The sequence below is a fragment of the Culex pipiens genome, chromosome 2 (assembly GCF_016801865.2).
Source record: "Culex pipiens pallens isolate TS chromosome 2, TS_CPP_V2, whole genome shotgun sequence".
Classification (NCBI taxonomy): domain Eukaryota; kingdom Metazoa; phylum Arthropoda; class Insecta; order Diptera; family Culicidae; genus Culex; species Culex pipiens.
In genome coordinates, this window is record NC_068938.1 from 7,199,619 (window position 1) to 7,221,802 (window position 22,184).

The window sequence follows — 22,184 nt, forward strand, 5'->3', positions numbered from 1 at the left end:
GAAGAACAACATTAGATAACGGCAAAACTAACATTGTATCAGTTTATTTGTACAACATTGCTGACTTTAGTTCACAAAGAAGCACAGTCAATATTTACCGCACCAGGCACCCTCAGAAAAGGGCGTACAACGCAAAGGTAAACATTGCCTTCCGAATTATAGGTTACGTAAACTACACCGGGGCTCAACGCTATATTTGTCCAGCCTCTCTCTTACTTCACCGTGTGGTGAGAGATGCTCGAAGCATGTAATTTGTGCCTGTTATGCGCGCGGGTCTCTTCCTAGGTCACGATCCGGACAACTTCCGCGATGTCCAGCGTGATCATCATAGCAGGCTGGGCTAGAAGACGATCACGACGACTACTTCACCGAGAGTTGCGTAACGTGGCATGCTTGGATCATTGCTCGCGAAGAAAGTGCAGGCTCATCCAGCAGCAGCCGAAACCGGATTCTTCGGAATATCCAGCGCGCGCGATGTTGCACGGTACGCCCAAGGTGAAGTGAAATTTTGATGGATTACCGAGTGCGCGGGTCGGGTTTTTTTTGGAACTGGTGTTGTTGTTGGGGCGTCTCGTCGCGTCTAGTAGCTGATTAAAAATAGACTCGATCGACGCCGGTGAACGACCTTCGGTCACGTCGGTTGATTACGTTCGCCGGTTGCTGTGGGAACGCGCGATGAAGTAATAAAACAATTCGTTTGTTGCAATTTTTATCAACCGGTTTGAGCAGGTTTCGGGGCGACACGAAACGAATAAGTTTGTCTCGAAATATTAACGGAAAGAGTGTGAAGGCGCCGTGGCTTAGTTGGTTAAAGCGCCTGTCTAGTAAACAGGAGATCGTGAGTTCGAATCTCGCCGGAGCCTCAAGTGGAAGACTTTTTTTTCTTTCTCGAACTCCTGAACAGTTAATTTGTAGAGTAGTGCAGGTTAGAGTGGAAACCAATCAACGTAATGTACGAAGCCTACTTCGACGATTCGATCCGCTTTGACATGTCTCAGCATGGTTCAGCGAGCATTCCGTAATCCGCTGACTACTACGATGTTGCGGATTCCCTGCGGGGGGTCACAAACAGAAGCCCTCGAAAGTTTCGGTCGGTACGACACGCAGGGAAATTCGTCCGTTGAGAGCTAGTGAAATGTCACTTTTGCTTTATAACTTTTACGCTTCTTCTTTTTTGTGTCTGCCGCATTGTTTACAGACACCGTCGACTCGTGTTTGTTGATTCGCTTGCACGCCATCTATATATCACACGAACACACCCTCACGGTAGAGTCTGCTGCGCGATGCTTGCCGGCTATTTGGCAGTGTCACTTTCATGTTGCAATGTTTTCCAACTTTCGCTTCGCTTTTGATATGTTTGGTTTGGCCGCCCCCGCTGCTACTCCCCGTCCCTCCGGATCTCTACACGGTACAGTACGCACACACGGGTCTTGTTTCACGTTTTGGCTCGTATTTGGCTTAATATTGCAATTTCACTGACAAGGGATTATTGCTGTTTGATCTTTTTCGTCCCGGCGCTCCACCGGGGCGTAACGGAATTTTTTGCTCTCCCCTACCGTCCGTCAAAAAGGGCGTTCTGGCTGAACGCTCGCCATCGATACACACTCACACACAAACAGATCAATCACAGTAGCCGGGTTGCTGGAGCAACTTGCATTTTTGTGCGTTCCGCCACTTGGCATACTTGGATCCGTACGGTAAATTACAATTATTTACACCAGCAAACAGCTGGCTGTCAGTTGGGGCCTCACTCGACAAAACGGTGAAGGGCCAATCAAAAGGACGCTCAGGAGTTTTTGCCCAAGTGCCCTGAAGGGTCATTAATTATCCTGGCAACCGGGCGCTGCAAGTGTAGGAGGTCCATCCGGGTTTTCGGACGCCCTCTCCATTTGTCTAGTTTTTACTTTGGACACCAATTCCGGATAATTAATAGCTTTCAACAGGAGGGCGCTTCTAAACTTGCACTGTGTGCGTGCGTGCTGCACCTCTCTGCACACCAACAACACTATAAATTACAGACCATCAAAATTAAACGCAAATAGATACTCCCTCAAGCGGATGAGTGTCGGGCGTTGTTTTTGTTTATGTTCAAACGTGCGTTCTATTGTTCTCTCTCGAGTGTGTGAGTGCAAGCTCTGTTACAAATGGCCCCCTTCAACCATAGAAGTCGATGGCAAACAAAAAAACGAACCCGTCACAGAAGGCCGAGTGTTTTTCACTGTAGTGCAGTGACGATGCGGATTTTTTCCCCCGCTGTATCAGCCTACTGTGACACACGGAGGGAAATCCGCGTGAAAGTGTGCGTGGGTGTTGGTGGAAGGGAGGAAATGTGCCCATAAATTCCGGGATAAATGACGTGAAAATATGGTGATGAATCATGGTGAGTTTTTCTCCGAATGAGTCGCCGGCAGTCACTCATCGGGGGTGATGGACTGTATTGTTTGCTGACGTGGCCGTGTTCTCGCGGAGGAGTGTTTACTTTAGCAGGCTTCGTCGAATCATTCTGGGTGGACGGGGATGAGGAATTGTGGGATATCCGGAAGCTCTTGGGTGCAAATTGGGTGATGAATCTGACTTACAGGTCAGGTCACGCGATAGCGTCATTTTGGTGAGATCGAGATATTGAAACTCGGTGAAGCTTGTCATGATACCAACATATTGTGTTCGGAACTCAAAATCGTAATATAATTACTAACTGACAAAAATGACAAAAATGACAAAAATGACAAAAATGACAAAAATGACAAAAATGACAAAAATGACAAAAATGACAAAAATGACAAAAATGACAAAAATGACAAAAATGACAAAAATGACAAAAATGACAAAAATGACAAAAATGACAAAAATGACAAAAATGACGAAAATGACAAAAATGACAAAAATGACAAAAATGACGAAAATGACAAAAATGACAAAAATGACAAAAATGACAAAAATGACAAAAATGACAAAAATTACAAAAATGACAAAAATGACAAAAATGACAAAAATGACAAAAATGACAAAAATGACAAAAATGACAAAAATGACAAAAATGACAAAAATGACAAAAATGACAAAAATGACAAAAATGACAAAAATGACAAAAATGACAAAAATGACAAAAATGACAAAAATGACAAAAATGACAAAAATGACAAAAATGACAAAAATGACAAAAATGACAAAAATGACAAAAATGACAAAAATGACAAAAATGACAAAAATGACAAAAATGACAAAAATGACAAAAATGACAAAAATGACAAAAATGACAAAAATGACAAAAATGACAAAAATGACAAAAATGACAAAAATGACAAAAATGACAAAAATGACAAAAATGACAAAAATGACAAAAATGACAAAAATGACAAAATTGACAAAAATGACAAAAATGACAAAAATGACAAAAATGACAAAAATGGCAAAAAATACAAAAATTGCAAAAATTGCAAAAATTACAAAAATTACAAAAATTACAAAAATTACAAAAATTACAAAAATTACAAAAATTACAAAAATTACAAAAATTACAAAAATTACAAAAATTACAAAAATTACAAAAATTACAAAAATTACAAAAATTACAAAAATTACAAAAATTACAAAAATTACAAAATTTACAAAAATTACAAAAATTACAAAAATTACAAAAACTACAAAAATTACAAAAAATACAAAAATTACAAAAAATACAAAAATTACAAAAATGGCAAAAAATCATAGATAAAATATTTTAAAAAAATTATTAAAAAACATCAAAAAATCGACAAAAAATTTGTCAATTTTTTTTCAAAAATTCAACAAAAATTTATTAATGCATCAAAAATTCATCAAAATGTTATCAAAAACTCATCAAATATTCATTAAAAAATTATCAAAAACTCATCAAAAGTTCATCAAAAAAATCATCAAAAATTTCATCAAAAATTCTTCAAAATTAATCAAAAAATCATCAATGATTCAACAAAAAATCATCAAAAACTCATCAAAAATCTATCAAAAATTCATCAAAAGTTCATCAAAAGTTCATCAAAATTCATCATAAATTCATCAAAAAATCGTAAAATTGTCATCAAAATTCATCCACAATTCATCAAAATTTCATAAAAACATCATTAAAATTTTAAAAAAATATTAAAAATATTATTTATAATAAACCAATATAAATATTTCTGAAAACTATGTTTAAATTCAAATAAACTTTTCTTTGAAATTAGTTATTAGTTCCACTTAATTTTGTATTGGAAACAATAAATAGCTATTTTCAAGTTGTTGTTTACAATTTTAACACATTTCATGCAAAAAAATAGAGACTATGATGAAATTTTATGATCAAACGATAATATCTCAAAACCTTTTCCCATGTTTATCCACCATTAATTCCCATGTACCTGTCAGCAGACACACGACACTAAATGCAAATAATGTTATCTAAACAGTTTCTTTCTCTCATTCTTCTCCCTTCCAGGTGAGTAAACTCATAGACATCGTCATCGCCAAAAGGTGACAAATCTCACTTTCCCGCGTGTGAGGTCGTCGCTCAAGTTTATGTCAGAGGTGGCTGGCTGTAAGTACACGACAACTCCGTCCCCAAACAACAATTGCGACCTTTCCTGTGCGCTTCCATTGTGTTTGCTTGATGGAGTTGAGAGAAATTGATGGTGGGAAAGCCTGTCTGCGTTTTTTTTTCGCGCGCTGAACCAACGCGAGTCTATCGGGGCTTAAACCAACAATGCATAATGCTCTGAATATTCACACCTTTCTCTTTGCTTCACTTCGTGAAGCATTAGGCGATACCTATCACGCTCTCGCTCTCGTGATTGTGGTTGGTTTGTTGGAGGTGTTGTTTTTTAATGGTTTACCTCCTCCACCTCCTTCGGAGGTGTCCACCGGAGATATCCGAAATGACCCGGCGAGACTCAACAAGACACTGACGAGCGAATGAATTATTGTGGAAGTTGGGTCCCTTGGTTTGATGAGGGGTTCTCACGAGTGGTATTAAATTTCACTTTCTATGGCGAATGCCATTTTCGGGCCATCATCGAAGGGATCTTTTGTTGTTTTGTACATTGTTGAGCTTCCTGGAATCCCGAGAGATTGGATTCAGCATTATTTTTCGCTAACAATGTGAAATTCAAATCGATCTACCTTAATGGGATGGCACGAATCGGTTTCCTTGATGAGAATGATGCACGGAAAGTGTTTGACTTCCATTTGACCACTTTAGCATTGAGGCAGGCTGAATGACTTCCATGTCAAAGGTCGTGGGTTCAATTCTTGCCTAAAAGATTTTTTGTTTGCAATTTCAACACCACGATTTTTTTCCGTGCACGTTGCATCTCAAAAAGGGATGCTGCGCGACAGGCATCTATCATTGCTCTGGCAGGTTGCATTTTTTATGGTCGATTCCCCGTAACAGGTAGACCCTTCAAGTAAACATTATATTCACCAAACAAAAGATCCCCCCTCTTTTCTGCCGGAGTCTGTCCGTTGACAGTCGCAGAATAGGCGGAATTCGTTACGTCGTCGACGGTCGTCGACACTCAAGGTCGATGGCCACGGAGACAACGTCCGCCGCCAGGTTCCAAGCTTGTGTAATGTAACACACACCGCCGTCATTGCTCATCGAGCATTGAAAAGAGCAAGAAAGATTAAGTGAGCGCGAATCTCGGCGGCCACGGGCCGTCTTCGACGGCGATGATCTCCGGATAAGTCGTTTAAGCTGCGGGCGTCGCAGTACCGGGATTCGCTTGTTTATGGTGTGAAAATATCGGATGCTTGGCAAGCAGGGTTCAAGTCTGATTGAAGGTGTCAAGTTTGTAAAAAGTGGAGTCCTGCGATTTTGACAGCTTGCCTGGGCGAGCGTAGCTCTGAGGTAGCGTGCCAGAATCGAATTTCGAAACAGTCAAGTTTTTGTTCTGGGTTCAACCCTGCCAAAAAAGACTCATATGTCCCTTTTAAAAGTATTTCCTCGCGATTCAAATTCCTCACTCCGACGAAGAAGTAGTGAGCGAGGAGGGAGGGGTCAGCAATTACTCGTACATTTGTCGTCGCTTCGCGGTCGTCTTGCTAGGTTTTGCAAACGAATAAATTACTTCATCCAGAGCTCGCGTGTTAATGCTCACATAACATGGTGCTGGCGACGACGATGGTTGTGACATTCAGCTTGCGCGAAAATGTCTTTTCGAGTCCACGGTTCCATAAATCATGAACCCCTTAAATTACATCCGATTGTTGCTGAATGTTGAATGGAACACGAATGGGGGTTTGGAGGGTTTTGGACGGGTGGAAGCATAGTCACGGAATTTCGAGGTGGCAGCCACGCGATTCCATGATATTGTTTGACTAATTTGAGTTTGATCTGTTGCTTTTTTCTTCTTGTTGAGGAGTTGCACATCTTGACTTTCAGTTCTTGATTTTAAAATTGATTTGAAAATTACAATTATTCGTGTAATCATTTGTCTTTTCGAAAAAAAACACGAACAAGTGGTCACGAAATTGGGAATCTCATAGGAATCCGGTCCATTTCATGATTACATCAAGCTCCACTTAGAAAATACAGAATAGATAACACAACTCGACATTTTTTCAGTAAACTCTTCAGTTTCGACAAGGTATGATAAATTTGGGCTTCCTGAACACGTTCCAATCAACAGAATTGAATTTTAGTAAATTTCCTAAGAGAAAGAAAATTTCAATGGAGACGCTTGGTTTCTTAGAATGAACGAAATTTACAACTTTATTATTCCGCCGGAAATTCAATAAAATTCAATTATGTAGATTGGAAAGTGTTCAGGGATCCTAAATCTATCATACCTTGATTAAACTGAAGCGTTTACTGACAACAACTTCAAACATTTCGAGCTTTGCAGTTTAAAAAAAAATCTTTCTAGAATCCCTTGAATTATTCGTTTAGTGACTTTGCTGTAATGTATCATCAGTCCATCAAAACTTTAAACATTTTCCTGAAATGGACTTAAGCTAACACGTCATAAACGATGGCAGGTGCATCTTCTATTGTCCAAAGTTTCACTCTACTGAGCAAAGTGCCCCCTAGGCAGCAGCTACTTCTTCCGTCAAGAAAGCCAAGAACTTCCTACGCGCTTCAGTGCTGAATCCTGAACCCGTCAAGAACCCTCTTCCGTCAACGCAGCAAACTAACAGACAGCTTGTTTGTGAGCCGTTGACGTGTGATATGATGTGATGTATTGGATACTCTTCACCCCGCTAGGTGGCGCAAAACTTTTGGCCGGAAAAGTCTTTTCTTTCACCCGGAAGAAGCCGGGCGCGTGGTTTTCATCGCCCGATGATGGATGAACTCGCGGAGTTTTCCCTCTTCGAAAAAGGACGACGACTTGTTAGCGATAAATTGGCTCTCTTTGTAGATTGCATAAGCAGTTAGATTGGTTCGAGGTATTGTAAAACTCCCTTTATTTGGCACTTGCGAGGTTCTTCGGCGAGTAGATACACGAAAAAGATTAATGATCACCGATTAATCTAAACCACCTCCGCAACGTGCGATGCCTATTGGGTCGACGACGAGGGTCCCATAAATGACCACCTCTCAAAAATCGGGTTGGGGCATGACGGCGACCAAAAGTGCTACTCTGACCATCTAAGGGGAGAGGGGGGGACCAACACTGTCCAGTTGATGACTCAGCAACGGTGCATTAGAACTAAATTCGAAAAGGGGCCCACCCGGATTAAGGGGTCCATTTCTCATAATTTCCGCCGGGGCTCGTCGCAAGAACCGATAACCGATAATGCTTCATTTCATGGCGAGTGTACGCAACGCTTGTGGGAAATGGCCAGCAGATCAATTTAGATGCATGGCGCTGCAGTTGCGTTTTCAACGCTCGATATCATCAAAGCAAGCCGGCCCAAAATTCATTTTTCGATGCACTTTCATCGAATTTGCGTTCCGCGGGGGCTGCAGTTACGCCATAGACTACTAGATGTCACGTGGAAGCATGGCAAACTTCAACTAAAAATATGGATAAATTAGCAAAAATAGTAGTCATTTTAGCAAAATTCTACAAAATTTTACCAAATCTAAGTAAATTTCAAATATGTAATGTTTGTTTTGGCCAATCTTTTTTTTTTTCGTCCAACTGTCTCTGAACCATCGGAGCAGGTACCGGACACCGCACCCGGACCAAACCTCTAAAACAACCTTCCGCATGGATTTTAGCATCCAGAGATAGATAAAAGGGGGGGAAAACAAGGCGCGTCACTGCATGTGATTAAATTTGCACTCGAATAAATCCGCAACAACCGGTGCGGCACGCGCGCTTTGGGCTTGATGAGAGAGGAGTGCACACTTCCGGTGGTCTTGCATCGGAAGTTGCACTTTTCGGGGACGACGGACCTCGCGGTAATGAAATTCAAACTCGATGAAATGTGCGAGTGTGCAAAATAAATGTTCGCGAGGTTTGAGAGAAGGTGATGTCGTTATCGTTTTGGAACCGGGCTTTCGATGCAATTTAATTTTAGAATAAATGAAGGGTCTCGATTATTTTTTGATGGGATTAGTGGTACACTGAACATTGAAGTAAATCCCTCTTGCTAAGCGAGATATTGAAACTCATCAAATTGTTATAAATTTTAAACTTTGAATATTTACAAAAATCTAAATACCACATATTGCTTAAGGCTTGATTATTAGTAACTCAAGTATCTTTTCAATTAAATTTTGTTTGCAAAGTTAGCAAAGTTTTCAATAAATTAGTTCAAATTGAAATTGTCAAATTGTCAATTGAGACAAAATTATGATAATTTGTGTGAAAATAATTGCATTAAACTTTAAATATCCATTCGTTATCTTTTCAAATCTAATACAATCCAATAAAGCATAAAAACAACCCTGAAGTGCCCAACATTTTTTCCTGCAAGGCTTAATGAAATGTTCAAAAAATTTGATAGCTAATTCTTAATTTTTTTTACACAAATTTTGCGTTTTTACGTCAACGATATAGTTTCTTTGAATTGTTTGAAACATGACATTTATAAATTTCCAAATAACCACTTACGAAATAAAAACTCATTTTTAATGTTCTACAAGCTTAAAAGATATAACAGGTTGATAAAAAGAATACTTAAATGTTGACCTTGATATCGTTGATTGTAGTGAGAAACCGGAAATGTTTTTGATGATAAAAAACTGATAGTTAACTTTTGGTTAATTATTTTCGAAAGCAATGTGATAAGCTGTCAAAATATGTTTTTTTGCCCCTTCAAAACGTTTTCTTGATTTTAAAATTTCTGAATGATGTTTTTTGAAAAGAGCAGGCCAAGGATTGATACCTAAGAGCATGCAATGGCACTGACCTTGTTGCGTGCTCTTCGGTTGACGTCCACGTAAGGAACATCCTGGAAGGAGCGTAACTAACTACATCCGTAGTTCTGTTAGATCATCCGAATTATCTTGATCAGAACAGTATAGCTCTGGTTCCTTGCGAGTGTCCTATTTTCTTACCTCCACGTTGGCTTGGTTTTCATGATGACCTAGCTGGTGGCCTGTGGAAACGGATCGTAAACCTTTGACCACCGCGGGTCAGAGTCGAGACGGCTAAAAGAAAGGGGCGCGACAATAAGGGAAAGGGAAGTAATTTGTGATTGTAGACGGTATTGTTTTGATTCGCAGTATGTTGAGTCAACTGCTGTGGATGTACCTGAAACATCGCACAACGGGGTTTCTCTTCTCTTCATTCTCAGCTACCACCTATCTCCTATTATTATTTTGCTCTTCTGATTCCTAATTCTTCACTGATTCTTCTATTTAATATCCAACATTTGATTTTAATTTTACTAACATTTGATTCTCTTATCTCTCAAAGCTTTTCCACTCTTTTCTATCAATTAACACTGCTGTAACAAACTTTGTTTTGTTTTTTGTTTCCTTAAAAATATACTTTTCCTTAATGTACTAGTAATATCAAGTCTATTGATCATTCGCCTAATCTTTTTTGATTTTATTGCGAATTTATTATTTGAATAATTCTTTATCTGTTCTATTGTCTAATTTTACATCTAAGAGTAGTGCGGTGCCTGTGGGGACGCGAAGTCCTGTTTTTTCGTGTTATTTTCCGTCTCTTTTGTGACGCTGATCGAGTGCAGAGTGCATAATTGGCAAAGGGAGCGCGTGGTCGTAAAAAATATGCGGAGTGAAAAGTGATTTCTTTTGTGATTTTCAAAGCCCTTCCTATATCATCGTTGATCGGAAGGCACGGCGTCGTGTGGATTGTGTTTAAATTTTTCGAATAAGGTTAAATTTTTTTTTGCGGTGAAAAAGCCAATTCTATATAATGAACGAAAGACGCACTGACAATTTGGATCGTTGAGTTAATAGTGGAGCAAAATAACTGTGTGTGAGTGATTTTGTGTGTTAACCAGAAAGACCTTCCCATAGCATCGTTGCTCGGAAGGCTCGCCGACGGGTATGTTATGAAAGTCCTCCCCATAGCGTCGTAGCTCGGGAGGCATCGAAAAGCCAATACCTTATCCCACTAACCCAAAAAAAAATTAATCACGTGATGCTTAAAGGAGATGCTATGGATTCAACGGTCTCAAGCGGTATCAACAAGTATATAGCGAAAAACTATGTGCTTGATGAGTCTGCAACTTCAACTATCGGACTAACATTCCTCCCTTTCGTTGAACTGCAGGCTTCTTGGGAGGGCGCCGGTATTGACTAATAAAGTCGGGGTCTTCAGGGGTTAAACCAGGGGGTAGCGAAGAAGCCGCCATCTTGGAAGTTCAGATAACAAACACTGTGAATCAATATTATTCATATTACTTTGGTAACACGAAGTGTGTTATCCTGGTTAAACTCAAAAGTCCCATGCAAATGTGTAAAACCAAACTGAAAAATTTGTAATGCCGATTCACAGTGTACGGGCGCACTGTTTGATCGATCAAAAGAAAAAAAGCAAAAAAAGGTAAACAGAAAAATCACTTTTTTCGATATGAATTTTCAGCCAATATTGGGATGGAATCTCTAAGCATATGATAGATTTTGCCATCAGCAACACAATTCACGTGTTTTTTTCAGGTAGTTATCGCTTGAATTGCAGGAAATTTGAAAATAAAAAACCCAAACAATGATTTGTTATGGGCTACCAATTGACAGCTAGTGCTTTTGTTGTGGGCTCTCATTTGACAACCGTGCTAATGTAGACTGTTGTCAGTTTGCTTTGGATGGAATAGGGTTGCCATCCCCCCGGGTTAAACAGTGAACGGATGGTTGGCTCCCACTGATCATTTTTGATTCATTGTTTAACTTTAGCTGATCTGTCAATAACGGAGTAGCAGCTCATTGGCAGTCAACCATGCTCATGCTCATGCTCATGCTCTATTGTCTAATACATCTAGCTTCTCATTATTATTCTTTAAAATACGCTCATCATTCTCTTACTATTGATACTTGATTTTTATAAAACAAATTCTCTTTTACTGTCAATTGTTTTCAATCTTCACCCTTTTTTTCAAACAAGTGAGGTTTGAGCCCTTACTCAATTTTTGGAATGGTTAAAGGATTAACACAAATAATACTATTGTATTTTTGGTAAACTTTTAAAACATGCTTAGGACCAAAAATTGTAACAAAACACCGCGACAAAAGAAATAGCAACAGATAAACACAACTCAACAATAGGGAAGATTTCAGGAGAAAACAATATACAGTAAAATAACAACTAGTTTTTAAATTCAAACTAAAAATAAAACAGTTTTTGCTTTAATGAAAGTTGATAGGCACACTATAAATGGTTAGGCGCTTATACTTACATCAAACCCTACGTAATGTACCACCCCCGGCCGAGTTAAAATGCGTAACCGGAAAAGAAGGTGTGCATGCCTGGCACGAACACTCAAAGCGTGTTCTAGCGTGTTGCTCGTACTGACTCAGAGCAAGGGTGAGATGTAGGTGTAAGGGCAGTGCGTGTTCGTCGGGAACCTGGTGCATAAGATCGGTCAAGGCCCGTTCTTACACTGAAAATTGCGAATTGCGAATTGCGATGTTTTTTGAAAAGAGAAAAAAAAACACAAAACGTTAACATTAAAAATCTACAAGTTCCCCAAATATCGGTTATTGTTTTGTTTTTAATCTAAGCATGGTCAGCAACCAATGGTCGTATCAACAAAAAAAATGGCTTATTTCTCAGCTTTCTAAATCTATTTTTTTTCAAGAATGGGAAACATGGGCACTATCTTAAAAAAAATAAAAATCTTCGACAATTTAAAAAAAAAATACCATAAATGACCATTACTTTTATCAAAATTTTCATTGAAGTACTTATTGATTGCAAATTTTATTTTACATTTAAAAACTGAATTAGTAAAATCACTGTTTTTATAAATAACTCTGTCAAATATTGTTTTGCCATTTCTGAAATTTCATGTCAAGATTTATATCCCATAATCCCATTTATTAATAATTAAGAAAAAAAAGAAACAATGTTTATGAAATCAATTTTTTTTCTCATGTTATTTTTTTCTCGGTGTAGTCCTTATCTATACCTACAATGTTACCCAAAACATCAAATCGATCAAAGCATTTCTCCAAAAGATACAGCCTTTTATATTGATTGCAGTTTAATGCTTTCCAAATTCCAATTAAATTTTTGTTTTTTTTTTATTTTTACCATGGATTTTTTGAGATAATTTTGAACAATTTTGCAAAAAGTATAATTAATACTGTGAAAACGAGAGCAGCGAATGACCAAGAAGGTTAAAACTGCCAGAAACCTCTGATTTTTCTATAGTAACTTTATAAGAAGAAGTACAAAATAATGATTTTATCTAATAGTGATACAATTAGAAATAAGGGAAGTTTTTGAACCTTTTTTTTATTTAATTAAATTATCAAGCTATTGAAAGTATTTTTTTTTTAATAAATGGAAGTTTTTTTTGCTTCAGAGGTCTAAGATTCATCGGCCAGACTAGGGGAGGTGCTGAGCTCACTTTAAAAAATACTGATTCAGCTCGTTCTGCAACCAGGCACTGCACAGTTACAACCCCAACGAATCCATCAGCCAGAGTTCAACGAAATTTGAACTCGCCATTTTCTCTCCCACCTTTTGCAGAAGGGTTTAAAAACGTGTGAAAATTACTGCCCACTTAGTACTTTCGAGGCAACGTTGTGTTTTTCGCTTCCACAGCCCAAGATCTTGCGCGCGAAATCGAATTAACACCTCTTGCTTGCCCCACCGCGAAATGGCCAAGTTGAAGTTCAAGTTATCAACGGCTGACTGACGCGGACGGAGTGCGCGACCTGCCCCTTCAATTACCACCACGGCATCATCTCCAACAGCTGAAGCCCCTTTTCATACACGGCATACACGAGAATAATGGCTTGCAGCACCATGTAGAGTAATTCCTCATCATCTGAATCCCGTCAGCGCGAATCAAATCACTTCTTGGTAGAATTCAGCCTCCTCCTCCGACGTTTTTTTTACGACCCTGGTGAAGGCCATTCCGAGCGTTCTCAACGATCTCGCCAATTTAACGACCAAGAGATGTGCTCGCTCTTTTAACTGCACCTTAATTGAAATAGTTGCATTTAATTTCAAACTGTTGCTTTTTACTGAGGTCGCTGACGTTGATGGACTGGGCGTTCGAAAGAAAAAAAAAGTTTAATTTGAATTTCCAATTTGATGACCCCCGCGAGACGAATTAGTGCTGCGCACTCGAAAAAGTAGCCCAAGATCATCAATCATAACGCGCGCCCAGCAGCATCCGGCGTGATGATGGGTCCAGCAGTGGCCACTGTGCGGCGCGCTTTTTTTAATTTTTGTGATGATGTGCATTTTATGTGTTTTTTTATTTATACATTTCAGCTCCCTCCGTGTACGCACGAGAGCATGCAGCTAGTGCTCAGTGCTCCATCGTTTTTTCGATTTTTTTCGCAGTAATTGATTGTGGTTACCCGCGAGTTTGCTTCTCCAGCATGCCAAAGGCCGGCCGTGGCCGTGGCAGTTCGAGTGCGGCCTCGAAAAACCCGCGAAGTTCGTCTACCGGCCGTGTGCAAAAAGGTAAACAAACCAACGCCGTGTCGGCCGCCATCGCGCAGGGGAGCGTCAGCGCTGAAGGCATCGACAAAAAGTTACTACATCCCGGATATGTCCCAAGATCACCAGTGCGAACCCGTTCCGGTACTTCCGGTGCCACGACCAGTGGCACATCAACATCCGCCAACATCCCCATCAGGAACGAGTTCCAGATGCTGAGCGACGACGAAGAAAATAACAACTCTGACGGTAGCAGCACTACCGACGACGACGACGACGATGATGGTCGTGCACGGAAAAAAGTGCCGACGTCAAAAAAGAACAACTCTCCAGCGGAACGTAGACCACCTCCAATTTTTGTTTTGGACACGTTAGCGGACGATGTTGACGAGTTGCTGGAAGGCCTCGGATATTGTCTGAAAATCGGTAAGTCGGCAGTGCAAGTGATCACACTGACCAAAAAGAATTTCGACCTGGTGTTTGAAGAACTGAAGCGTAGCAACTTCAACTTCTACACATTCAACCCCGAGAAGCCCCCTGTTAAGGTCGTCTTGCAGGGTTATCAAGACCGTCCGATCTCCGACCTGAAGGGTCACCTTTCGGACGCCGGAATAAAACCGCGGGAGATAAAAGTACTCTCGCGAAAGACAACAGTCACGGGTGTGCACACACTGTACCTGTTGTACTTCGACCGCGGCACCGCCAAGATCCAAGACCTGCGGCGGACTAAAACGTTGGACGGTTTTTGGGTAAACTGGCGGTTTTACACCAAGAACCCGACGGACGTAGCGCAATGCCACCGTTGCCAGAAATTCGGACACGGCTCGCGGAACTGCAACCTCCGGCCTCGCTGCGTGAAGTGCGGTGAGTCACACCTGTCGGAGGCGTGCGCACTGCCACGAAAGGCGGACTTGGGGGACAAGGCAGAACAAACCAAGCCGCGCGTAAAGTGCGCGAACTGTGACGGCAACCATACCGGCAATTACCGCGGATGCGTCGCGCGCAAGGCCTACCTCGAGGAGCAGGAAAAGAGGAAGAAGAAAGCGTCCCAACCTCCTCAGCGAAGTACGAGCGCAGCCGTTCCTGCAGCTGGACAGCGTACGGTTCCAGCGGAAAACTCAGCGTTCCCTCCTGGTTGGGGGCGTTCGTTCGCCAGCGTGGTCGCTGCCGGTAGCGGCAGTACGGCCCAGCAAGAAGTCACCGGGAAAGATCTCTTCACCCTGCCGGAGTTCTTTGCTCTCGCGGGGGAGATGATGACGCGGTTTCGGAGCTGCCGGAACAAGGCGGAACAATTCCTGGCCCTTGGGGAACTGATGATCAAACACATCTACAAAGGATAAATTACCTGTGATCTAGATATAAGCTTTCTCTTCCTCTATCCCCTTTCCTTTGCAATTTCTGTAAGTTTTTTTTATAGTTTTTTCTTACTCTTGCTAGTGCCTTAGTTAAAGAAATAATTGTTCCTAAATGGATTATGATGTAACACACAGCTGTAAGGAACTCCAAAACTCTGTTATGCACTTCAAAATAACTCATTGTATCTTGATTATTCACCAATAAAACCGAATTGAATTGAATTGAATTATTTATACATTTTGGGCGGGATATTTTTTTCGGTGCATACGCTCTTTCGGTTGCGGTTCCTATTTTAATTTTTATACTCATCACATTTTTACTTCACGCGGGACGGCAACGTCGGCTTTTAGGCGCCCCTCTTCGTTTGTTTTTAAGGGGGGTACCTACAAAAAATATTGAACATTAAAAATACGTTATTTTCAATATTAAGTCAAGGTTCAAATCTCGCTAACGTTATCTTTTTTCTCTTTTTCCAAAAACTTTTTTGTTCGTTCCCCCTTAATCGAGTGCATAAACGTTTGCAGCTTACGCTGTGCGTGGTCCGATTTTTGTTTGGATAAATACTCAAACTTAGTAAACGAAACGAACGAAAAAAGAAATCAAGTAAAAGAAGCAATAACGCGCCAGTTGAAGTACTTTTCGGGCTCAAGTGCAGTTTTTTAGCTTCTCCTTGACCCGAGGGCAGTTTGGAGCATTGTTTTCTGGGAAATTGCTGCGCCGCCCTAACGGCAGTGGTCGTCGTTGGAGAAATGATGGACTCTCTTCTGGGAAAGGTTGCTAGGCGAGGGATGAAGTGCTGCGTTTTTTTTTCGTGGGGGCTTCTGGGAATAGATGGGTGATTTCACAACAATTTTTAATTTTTAAACCAGTTTGTCAAGCATCTCTGAAACTGGTTTTATCCCAACCTATTGGAAGAATCAACAGCTGCTGCCAACCAATAATTATATAAGCTTAAAACGAGAAGCGACTTGCGTGCGATGGCGCTAAAATTTCATGCCAGTTGCGAAATTAACACCGGGCTGTTCTCGTCAGTTTGGCTCAGTCGCAACGTGCTTGGCCGGGCCACAATTTATGACATTGGTGTTATTGAAATATAAATTCACGAGCAACAGCTCCCTTGGATATCGCGAGGATCGCCTCAGGGTGCAACTTAACCCTCTACTGTTCAGGTTTTTTTTAGAGATTTATATTTTTACCTTGTTTTGATATTATTTGAGCTGCTTTTGTTCAACTGAAAACTTTATTTTTTTTTTGCTGATTGACTTATAAAGTTAATTTTTGCTCAGGCTATGGCAAATATTAATTCAAATTTTAGTCCCTTCCTTAGACAATCGGAGACAAAAAAGAATTGCCATTTTGAATTTTCAATCATAAATCCGATATCACCAGAGGTTTAATAGAGTCTTTCTTACAAAATGATGAAACTTCCACAAATATATTAAGCAATTAATTTTTCGGAAACATTATGATACCATCCAGTGAGAATTTTACCTAAAGCTTCAAATCTTTTTAAGCTAAACCTCCAATGCATTTTTTTTTAATTTCAGAGGTACATTATGGGTCGCAAGATAATTATATTTAATTAAGAAAAAACATATTGGATTGACATTATTAGAAAAAAAGGGTACTCAGTCTTTAATGTTAGTCTAAGATTAACTTAACAAAACATGTATCGATATTGCACTTTGTCGATCTACACACTAAAAAAATATGAAAATTACACTAGACGTAATTGAAATATTGACAGAAAATCAAAGAACGTATCATAAAAATTTACTGAATTTTACATCTTACCAGACGTAATCACCAAACAAAATTGCAAAAATCAAATCCGTGATCATATGGTCGAAGTTACTGAATATTAACATTCAATAAATGTAATTTTAAGTCTCGTATGATGCACATAACTGGAGCATATGATTTGTCTGAATATTCAATCACGTTACTTAATTTTACATCAGTTCGTATAGAATTTCACCCATTTTGGCTGCTCCGCATCGCTGCGTGTACGACTGTCAAAGTCAGCCATCTTACACTGTGCGATCACAACAGTCGAGTGGAAGTTTTATTTTGCTGCTAAGGTGGAACTCTTCGCAATCTTTTGGCAGTTTTGTGTTCCTTAGAACCGTGCAAATTTGTTAGATTTTGATGTCCGGTTCCTGAAGGCCATTTGCCAGTTCCGGTGCTCAAGCAGAATCCGGAGTCTGTTCGCTAGTTTCAAGGTGATTGAGATAGAGCTGAATTTCGTTCATAAGTCAACATATTAATCTTTCCCTGTCCCCAGAATGCTGCAGTACATTGCGGAAATCCTTAGAAAGCTTGGTCCGGAATTGTTTTCCGAAACTTCGCTACAAGCATCGACAAGCCTACTTCCTCAAGTGGCTGTCCATTCAAGCACGCCAGGGAAAATGACTCCGACGAAGATGTTTCGGTGGCCGCATCTGGAACAAAAACGGCACGGATTCAAGTGTGTGCGACTCGTAGTGTGGTGAATTGAAAAGTTTTCCAAGAAGAAAAGTGAGTGCTATCGGAATCCGCCGAAATATTGAGTTCCGGACCAAAATATTGAAAAATGTGCGCCGTTGATTTCGGACTCCCGATAGAACCGAACCAGCACACTCACACAACGGCTGTTCGTGCCCAAGGTGGAACCTGTTCTAGGCGATAACTCGAAGTCGAATGATGTCGAAAAATAATGTGGTATAGGGTAACAGCATCTAATTCCAGCGTGCCTCTAATGTTGGCAGGTCAGAACTTTGACATTAAATTAAAGCTAATTAAAAGCGTTTTCAACTGAACTCGAGTGATAAATAGCTCAATGAGAAGTGAGCAAGCAAGTTTCTATCAAAAGTTATGCAAAATTAGTTGTTTAAATAGTGAAAATCAGCGAATTGGATGGAGTTAGGAGCGAGTGCTTAACCTGCCAAACATACGAGAATTTCCCCTATGTGCAAGTGAAAAGTAATCAAATAAACATAAAATGTAATTGAGCTGAATAAATATGTTTATTTAAACGTCGAAGATATTTTTTTTATTTCCTAACCTAGAAACATCAGCCAAAACTTCCCAAAAGCCACGAGCATCCCAGTGAAATTAAGTGAATTTGAATTTTACATCAACGTAAGTTCTCTCGTGTAAAATTCAATGCGCATAAATTGCCTAGAAAAGGGTCGTGTAATTTTCTAATCTGATGTAATTTTGCGTCAAAGATGACGCTCCAGTTATGTGCATCGTTTAGACAGAAAATTACACGATTATTTTTTGGTGTGTATTATGGAAAGCCAGAAAGAACACTTTCACGCGTAGCGTAAAACGCGCAAGCGTGAATGTGCTTCGACTTGACGACTTTCGAGCGAGAACGAGCCGGGACTTTGAATTTGATGTCCAGTATATAATTCTGTATAAGACCAAATATTTAATAGGAAAAAATAGGGTAAAACAAGACGGAAAACACTAATATGGATATATCTCTGGAAATAAATTTTGGAAAAGCTTCAAATTTTGGGCCAAGCAGTTTATGGCGCATGTTTTCGAATGGTTTTATGTTTGAAACTGGTTTCTTTTAATTTGATAGTGTTATCTGTAAAATAGTCCAATAAAATACCTCTAAAATGGTTTTGACCACATTTAAAACGAAACTATTGGCACTACGCCCCCCGGGGCATGGCCTTCCTCTAACGTGGGATTTCTGCTCCAGCGCCTCTGACGAGACAGGAGAAACCGGGACCGACGTTTTACTTCACCATCCGATAGAAGCTCAGTGGATAAGGCGGGAATCGAACCCGCGTCTCATAGCATCATCGGGATCGGCAGCCGAAGCCGCTACCCCTGCGCCACGAGACCCACCACATTTACTGGTCGAAAATTGTGAATCGAAAAATAAAATGTTCGTCTCCGACCCACGGCTACAAATCTGAAATATAAAAATTGTGGGTTCTACGAGCGGTTTTCCAATGATGGAAGACCCAAATTTTTAAGAGCGAACACATACATCGCTCAAGTATTTCAGAAAAAGAGCACTCAAAAATCAGACTATGAGTTCCGGGTTTCGGACCAAAATTCAATCGAAAGAGTAATAGGATTTTTTCCTGGGACGATTCCTCACCGTGCACGAATTTTTAAAGATTTCTGAGAAAAGCGTTTTTTTTAAAGCAAACCTTAAACCTTTCTTTTGTAAGAAAGGCAAAAGACACTTAAAGACTTTTCGCATTTTTTAAATTTTGGGACCAAAAAAAAAACTCGAAAAAGTAATAAAACTTTCGAAAAAAAAAAATCATAAATTAATGAATATTTTTCAAATTAACGGTAGTAGCATAGCATAACTTTAATTATGAATGAGGTATAATGTGATCTTGCTTGCTTCAAAATTTTAAGAACTGGGCTTTAAATTTGTTTCACACAGCTATGAGAAAAAGTCAAACCATTCCCAGATCTTTACAGCACATTTTGAACAGCTTCAAAAGACCTTTTGAAATGCAATTAATTAAATTGGAATTCATCAAGTTTGACGGAAATGCGAGCAATTTAAGTTTTTAATTTTTTTTATTCAAACTTCAATGTGGTGTAACACATTCCTATGTCGTAGAGGGCTCATATTTGACATTTTTATCAAATGTATAGACAATCATACGCTGAAAGTTTTATCCAAATCAGAGCATCTTGATACGACCTTTAGAACAAACCGAGCAAAATCTAAAAAAACTGCCTCCAAAAACCATACCAAGTTAGTAGTTGGTATCATCCATGAGTTATAAAAGTAGTTTTCAATTGATTTCCATAATTTATTATTCATATGTGTTTTTTTTTTATTTTAAGGTATTTAATTTTGCACTTAAAAAAATAAATAAATTTAGGTGTTAAATTAAAGTTATTATTTTGTGTTTTCGAGAAACCTAAATTCCTCTTCATTTCAAGCTGTATAATTATTAGGGTTAGTGATTTTTCACGGCTCAAAAATTTTAATTTCGTGGCATCCCAATTACAAAAGATTGGAATTTCAAGGCAGTTTTATTTCAAAATCTGCTTTAAACAAATGCAAAAATATGTTAGTTAAGAATTATTGTGTAGAGGAAAGTATCTTCTAGAATTAAAAATATTTCAAAACACAAGACATTTTCTCCTAATACAAAATATTTAATGCTTTTTTTTAAAGAGTTGAATTTTGTCCAGTTATGCATCTGAAAGACTTTATAATTTAAATATCAAAATAATTTGCTAAAGTCCCTCCAAACAAAATCCATTTTTATTCCACCTTAAGTAGAAAGAGAATCATTGATTATTTAAAATAAGTTTAGACAAAGCTCAATTTTTAATAGTTTTTGCAGCATTTGGTATTCATAACAATAAAAAAAAAACAAATATTTTAGAAAGGAAATTTTTATCAACGGGTACTGAATTTCTGCCTAAAACATTTTTTTTTAATTTCCTCACATAATACAATGCAATTTGTTCATCGCTATGTTACTGAATTTAACAATAGCTAAAACTGTTTTGCATTTTATTTCATTGTGGAAATCAGCATTTTGATAGAGTTATTTTATGATCAATATCTTCAAAAAAATGAGATCTAAATTATTGAACCATGAAATATTTTTTAATTTTTTTAACGACTGCTTCCAAAATGCAATCTGAAAATTAAATTTTCAAACATTGAGGATTCTTTTTTGAATTCCGCAGCATTTCAGTTTTGAGTACGCGGTTGCCGTGAAATCGCGAAAATCACTAACCGTAGTCATTATTGTTCTATTTTAACATGTCCCAATTCTAACACCCCAGCATTCCCCATCTTGTTTTTCCGACCCACTTCTAAATTTCACATCACATAAAGAGCTATCAACACCAATTTGCCTCCAAGAACCTCAAAAAAACTGATCAAATATCAAAAGCAGCAACTTGACGCAATCCATTTACCCTCGCATATAAAAGTTTAAATGCCACCGGGAAGGTCGCCGCACAGTTTATCATTTTTGCGCGCGCTTTCAGCACAGTTTAGCACTTGTAACTTAAGGAAGCACCATAAATCAAACTTTAAATGTCAAACGACCTGGTGGCGGTTGGTGGCACGTGCCACGCGTGCCTTCGTCGTGTCTGTTTTCTACCGTTTTTAGATGTTTTGTTGGCGAATTTTTGAAAAGGTTTGCTATTGCGATAATAGGAAAATATTTTCTCAACTTCAACTCGGCAGTGCCGGATCGTGCCATAATTGAAACCACACCACAAGTGCTGTCACGTGTGTGTGTGTGTTTTCCCCTAACTCAATTAGGATTTTGATTAATCAAGCTTGAACCCCCAGCGGAAAGTGCAACACAGGCCGGCTTGCAACAACATATATTACGCATTATCAGTGATGAAAGCTGGAGTCTTCTCTTGGAGAAGCAGCAGCTGGTGCCAAAGTCGATGAATTTTGTACAGTGAAAAATTTTGTTTTTTCTTTGGAAAAAGTTAAAAACTTTTTTCAATTTAAATTTTAGATTTTGCAAATAAAGATTGTGAACTAATTTTAGCTATAATTTTTTTTACAGTGCACAAACTATCAGTTTAATCACTTTCCATTCGGTCGATTGTTGGGGGAGGAGCGCACCATAAAGACATTAAGTCTTGTTAACTGCTCTCTTCGCACGAGCACACACACACGCGGAGGAAAATTAAACCAGCTGAAGGTGGCTTTACGACCGGGGGGATAAACTGTGTGAGCCAGCTGATAGTGACTGGCGATGGGATAATATCCCACGTTGCAGACAAGTTTCCAATAATGTGGCTTGTAATTGTTTGGAACGATGCGGTTATTGGCTTTTGCGTAATTGTGGAGCGAACGCAAATTAGCTTCGACTACAA

At 39.2% G+C, this 22,184-nt stretch overlaps 1 long non-coding RNA gene and 1 other non-coding gene across 2 annotated transcripts; both read left to right on the forward strand.

Moving 5' to 3' along the window:
* Positions 1-789: 789 nt before the first annotated feature.
* Positions 790-863, forward strand: Trnat-agu (transfer RNA threonine (anticodon AGU)). Its single transcript has one exon. It is a non-coding gene; the product is annotated as a tRNA-Thr (tRNA).
* Positions 864-17,048: 16,185 nt separating this feature from the next.
* LOC120425172 (uncharacterized) lies at positions 17,049-18,200 on the forward strand. The gene is made up of 2 exons (XR_005606483.2): positions 17,049-17,572; positions 17,635-18,200. It is a non-coding gene; the product is annotated as an uncharacterized LOC120425172 (long non-coding RNA).
* The last annotated feature ends 3,984 nt before the right edge of the window (positions 18,201-22,184 follow it).